The sequence below is a fragment of the Chinchilla lanigera genome, unplaced genomic scaffold (genome assembly GCF_000276665.1).
Source record: "Chinchilla lanigera isolate Chin_1 unplaced genomic scaffold, ChiLan1.0 scaffold00096, whole genome shotgun sequence".
Taxonomy (NCBI): Eukaryota; Metazoa; Chordata; class Mammalia; order Rodentia; family Chinchillidae; genus Chinchilla; species Chinchilla lanigera.
Genome location: NW_004955497.1, coordinates 6,926,535 through 6,932,046, shown reverse-complemented (window position 1 = coordinate 6,932,046; position 5,512 = coordinate 6,926,535). Strand labels below are relative to the sequence as shown.

The 5,512-nt window shown below is 49.9% G+C and overlaps 1 long non-coding RNA gene across 2 annotated transcripts; it reads right to left on the bottom strand.

Moving 5' to 3' along the window:
- Window positions 1-805: 805 nt before the first annotated feature.
- On the bottom strand, window positions 806-4,933 carry LOC102003669. 2 transcript variants are annotated; one of them, XR_264207.1, is made up of 3 exons: window positions 3,897-4,933; window positions 3,081-3,186; window positions 806-2,435 (listed from the first exon to the last, which is right to left on the bottom strand). It is a non-coding gene; the product is annotated as an uncharacterized LOC102003669 (long non-coding RNA). The 2 variants fall into 2 exon arrangements; XR_264208.1 differs by having other exon boundaries at window positions 806-2,417.
- Between the last annotated feature and the right edge of the window lie 579 nt (window positions 4,934-5,512).

Sequence of the window (5,512 nt, the reverse complement as noted above, 5' to 3'; positions counted from 1 at the left end):
TACATTTGCAAGTCCTATTCTGATAAGAGATTAATAATAGAATTCATTAGAAATCTTATAGTTATTACAGCAATTATAACAAAGACCCAGTAGGAAAAATGGGCAAAGAACCTGAATAGACACATCTCTGGGAAGGGCATACAGATCATTATTAAGCAAATGAAAAGACATGCATTACAGAAAGGCAAATAAAAACAAAATGCCACTTTTCACCCGTCAGGGTAGCTACTATTTAAAAAAATAACGTAAGTGTTGGGGATGATGTCAGTACACGGAAACCTTGTGCATTACTGGTGAGAATCTAAAATTGTACAATCACTAGGGGAAACAGTATCGTTGTTCTTCAAAGACTTGAAAATAGAATTACAATATGACCTGGAAGTCACACTTAAAACTGCATCCCTAAAAACTTGAAAGTAAGGACTGGGGTGGTTCCCTTTGGTTATTAGGGTGGTTTTGGTTGACTTCTGCATATTTTATCACTTTTTCATAGTGAGCCTGAACTACATATGTCAGATCTCAAAAGTAAAGTCAAGTGGAAAGACATATTCACAGTATGTTCACAGAGAAACATATCTCTGCCATACATAACTCATACCAAGGGAGAATGTAAAAGGATTTACTCATAGAAACTTAAATTAATTTTTTGTTTGTTTGTTTGTTTTCCGATACCAGGAATCGAACTCACGACCTCGCACTTCCCAGGCAGGCACTGTGCCGCTGAGCTAAATCCCCAGCCCCTTAAATGAAATTTTTTATTTAATCCTTGCAACGAACAGTGTTACAAAGTTATTGTTATCATTCCACTTTACTGATATACAAATGAAGGTAAAGTAACTTGCTAAATATATACTAGTGGCCTGCTAGCCCCCCAGCCCTCCCACCAGGGTGGAGTTTATAGACTGGGGGAGGGGTGCTCCACCCTCCCCAACCACATTCCCACCAGGGGTTAACTTTCCTTCCTGTTCCCGAGTGCCTGTGTCTGGTTCCATGGTGTGCAGTTGGGAAAGGACTTTATGAGTACTTTTGCTCAGGACATTTGATTTAACCATTTCCCACCAGATTCACATCACTTGCCCTTTTAGAAAAACATGTTGTCATTATAAGGTCTATAGGCACAGAGAGGAATTTCAAAATTAGGTTAGCCAGGGCACTGGTGGCTGAGATAAATGTAGGAGGAATAAAGATGAAAAGAATGTAGGTAACGCTGAAACAGAAAACTCCCCCAGCCACTTCCTTTGTAGAAGCTCAACCTTTGTAAGGCACCTTCCTTATGACACTGGAGGTTGCATCTTTTCCCATGCATTCACCCACTATGTCACTCACCCATGTCATCCTAAGAAGAGGGTGAGTGGTATAGAAACACCAGCATAATAGAAGATTCTGGAAACTTTGGGACCAGTAATTATGTACATCTCCAAAACCTGACTAGGTGGGCATGGAGCACAGGGCAAATGTGTTAGCAGGAAAGGCACTCCTGGCCTGTCTGAGCTGGGGAGGAAGTGGCCCGACAGCCCATCTCTCCGGTCAGTGTGAATTTTAAAAAATAGATTTCTGGGACGTGGAATGGATGTTATTACATGCAGAGCTATCAAGGCATGGTTGAGGAGTAACTAATTTCCAATGCTCTGCCTCAACTGATAAACAGACCTATAGGACACCCTGGGCCATAGTTGTGGCCCTGGAGTTGTCTTATGCAAATTTTTACTGCAAAATGGCACAAAGCTAAGAGAAAGCATTAAAGGGTTAGGTCACCAATGTCAGGACTGAAAAAAAAATCTTAATAAACTGAAACTGAAAGATTGAACTCTTAAAAGGTAAAGTGTCTCACGTAGGTTCAAGTAATGAATTACATAAAGACAAAATACAGCAAGGGTCAGAAATCCTAGACTGCCACAACTCAGAGTGCACCAGTGTGTAACGTGACTGCCATGAAGTAGTCGGTGGGTCTGCGCCAGCGGGACACCGTGGCTACATGAAGGAAGGGAGTGTCCCCACAGCCCTTTGTTCTCGATGTCACATCCAGATCTTGTGGATGTTCTTAAAGGCGGATGTGGAAGTCTGGATGGTGTCCAAGGGGAGTTCTGGAAGTCTCATCCTTAGGCAAGATCGCGAAACGGTGCACGTTCGCTCTGGGATGACTTGGGTCACGCACTGTTGTCCTTGTGAGTAGGCAAGGCTGTTGCAGAGAAGAGAGCTGGCATTTTCTGCACCACAGAGGGGTGATGCTGATCTGGCAGCCACTGATGTTGGGAATCAGAGAGAAACGGGCTAACAACACTTCCTAACAATTCCAGGTGGCCAGCCTCTCCAAAGGGTTCCTTGGAGAGGTCAGTGGGGCATCAGGAAGAGCTCCGGTGCTGCAGAGAAGTTAAACTAGGTGGCCTCTGAGGTCCCATCTGACTCTGAAACTCCAGCTGGAATGTTATAGGCAGCTGAGTCAGATAAAAATATTATAGGCACTCAGACAGGGCTAAACCGTCGAGGAGCCAGTGTAGAAGAGGAGGTACCTTACATCTATGGGAGAGATAGTCACCTCTGCTGTGAGCCAGACCTCAAGACAAAAGGTAAAACAGATGCACCCACATACTCCCTAAGGATAAGTATCAGGGATTGATAGTCTAAATAGGTCTCTATCACCTTGAGAAAGCCAGGAAGAGGCACTAACCCAACTCCCTGCAGGAAAGGCCCCTGTTCTGTATTCATGCCCGCTTGCTAGGTGACTCGCTTCCCCATTCGATCCCAATTTAATCAATTTTACCTGAGCAATTATACCTGTAATCTCACTGATTGACCACAGTTGTGGCTCACCTCATGCCCGCCCTGTGATTTCCCATTTTTCCCCACCTTGGGCCCGCCTCACCTTGTGGTTTTGCTCTGTAAAATTCCTAGGAAAGGCAGGGTCCTTGGCATCCCACTCGGGCCCCCTTCTGTCCCTCAGTTGGACAGAAGCTTTCTTTCCTCCAATAAATATATTCTGCTCTTAACCTCCATTGGTCCTAAAATTCATTCTTCGATCTCAGAGAACGTGAACTTGTACAGGACATCTAGCAGGCTGGGGGTTTCTTTCCCTACATCACCTTCCGACGCTGAAACTCCGGCCGGTGCTGTGAGGATCTGGGGCCGCACCTCTTGCATCACACTCTCCAGGCTCTGGGCAGCCTATGGGGCTGGGTCGGGGGAATCCTGGTGGGAGATATTTGGGGAAAAGAGTATTTACAAAGGAGGAAATCGGGGTCCAGCGACGTGCAGCAACTCCCCCAGGTCTGGGCACAGCCAGGACCAGGCCCAGTCTCCTGACTGGGGTCTCACAGCATCTCCGCCTTCCACCCCCACCCAGCACACAGCAGGAAGATGGGCAACAACGTGGGCAGTGAGGCAAAGGAGAAGGGCGGTATCATTTCAGGTGAGCCAAATGGTAAAAAGGAGAAGAGAGACCGAGCACACTTCTGCCCTGCATTGCGGCCTTCTGCTCTGGCCTGGAGCCCTGGCTGTCAGCTCCTAAGCACTGGAGCAGGTCTCTGGGCAGTCCCGGCCTGTGACACAGAGGCTTGAGATGGATGGACCAGGCTTGCAAGCTGGCCCTGCCACAGGAGACCTGTGCGGGCTTGGACAAATCACCTAACCTCCCTGAGCCTGCGCCACGGGTGACAGGTAAGATGCCCTTCCAGCGTCGGTGCGTGCCCAGACGGGGACAGGCCCTTTGCGTTCCTGACCCTTTCCCAGAAAGGCTGGTGGCTGCCCTGGGAGGTGCTGTGTGTAAGCTCCTCTGCTGCTCAGGAAGCGGGCAGCGGGAGGACATTCAGAGGGTGCAGGTGTGGAGTGGAGCTGAGGGAATATTTAGAGACCCAGCCAGGAGGAGCCTGTTCCCTCCCTCTGAGCTTCACCTATCTTACCCACGAGCAGGCGGTTTGGCAGGTGCCTAGGAGCCAGAGACCGGGGAGAGCTGTGTGAGCTGGAGACCGGCAGTCTGCGGTGTGTGGCCGTGACAGGCTGCCACACGGAGCGATTCATAAAGAACCAAACTGTAGTAGCTCACAGTCCTGAGGCTGCGAAGTCCAACGTCAAGGCAGTGGCCAGCTGGGCAAGTGTCATTTGGAGATGATGGTGCTTTGAGTGTCCCCTGGAGGGCAGGAAGTGGTAGGCCTTTGCCCAGGGAAGGCAGACGGGCCAAGGGACCGAAGGAGGCCACACCCGGCGTTTTGAAACACCATCCCCAGGAGGCAGAGCCAGTGGCCTACGCTCTCCTGAAAGGTCCTACCTCTGAATACTGTTAAAATGGGAATTGCACTTCACTGTGTGCTCAAGAGAGCACACAAAAACCACAGCAAGGTGCAGCAGGATTTCTTTGGGGTGGAGTCAGCTGCTCAGCCACCCGGTCCGTGCCAGCAGGTGACAGCCCCTGAGCACCGGCGGCCAGGACGTTCCCGAAGCTGACAGTCTCACCCTCGAGTCTTGGGACTCGGAGTGGCCAAAAAGCCCATACCAGCCCCGTGGACAAAGAGCCTTGTGACAATCTGCGAAGCGTCCCTCACTTGGGAGAGGAATGCGTATCCTGTCACTCTGAGGAAGAAGATCCCAAGAAGGCTGCCTTCCAAACGCAGTGTGGGCGCAGCTCCACGGAGAGGCTTTGAATAGTTAACCAAGTCATGGCTTCATGGCCTCAGCCAGTGGGTCACCAGGGTGCCGTCCCACTCGTTTACTTCTGAGTCACGGATAGAAACTGCTGGTGACTGCTCTGGTGTGGGCTGGAGAGGGCAAGCCCGGGTGACGCCCGTGCGGTAGACACTCCTCCCCCTGTGGCTGACTCCAGGCTGCTGCCACAGTGTCACTGAGGCAGTACTGGAGAGCAATGCACACGGTTGTCTCTTGGGACATCTCCAGCTCCTCTCTGCTTGAACGCCTTATGGAGCATCAACTCACCTGCATCTCCCAGGCACCTGTGGAAGGAAGCCCCAGAGGTTTTTCTCCAACACTAAGGCTCAAAGCTGCATGCGGCGGTGCACGCCTGCAATCCCAGCACTCAGGGAGGCTGAGGCAGAAGGGTCGCAAGTTCAAACTCAACCTGGGTAACTTAGCAATTTTGTGAGACCCTGTCTCAAAATTAAAAACAAAATAACAAAAATAGAAAAAGGGGTGGGATTGCTCAGTGCAAGAACACTTGCCTAGCTAGCACCAGATCCTGGCTTGATCTCTAGTATTTCAATAAAACAAAACAAACAGTAAACCTCAAGGGTATCCACAAATGGGGTTGGTAGTCATGAAAGTCAACTCTTGGGGGGAAAAGGGTGCCCAAGGGCACTCATCCTGTGGCACCCCTGAGCTCGTGCTGGCCTGGTATTTCCTGAGGCACAGTGATGCCTGGAGGGTCTCCTGCTGGGCAAAACAGCAAGGGAGCTACTGCTCTAACCCTCAGGAATCCAGGTTTCCTTGCCCTTTTCCCCACTTAGGAAAGAAAAACAGCATGGGAGCTGGAGTCAGAAACCTCTGTCCAATTCAAGGTTCATCCCTA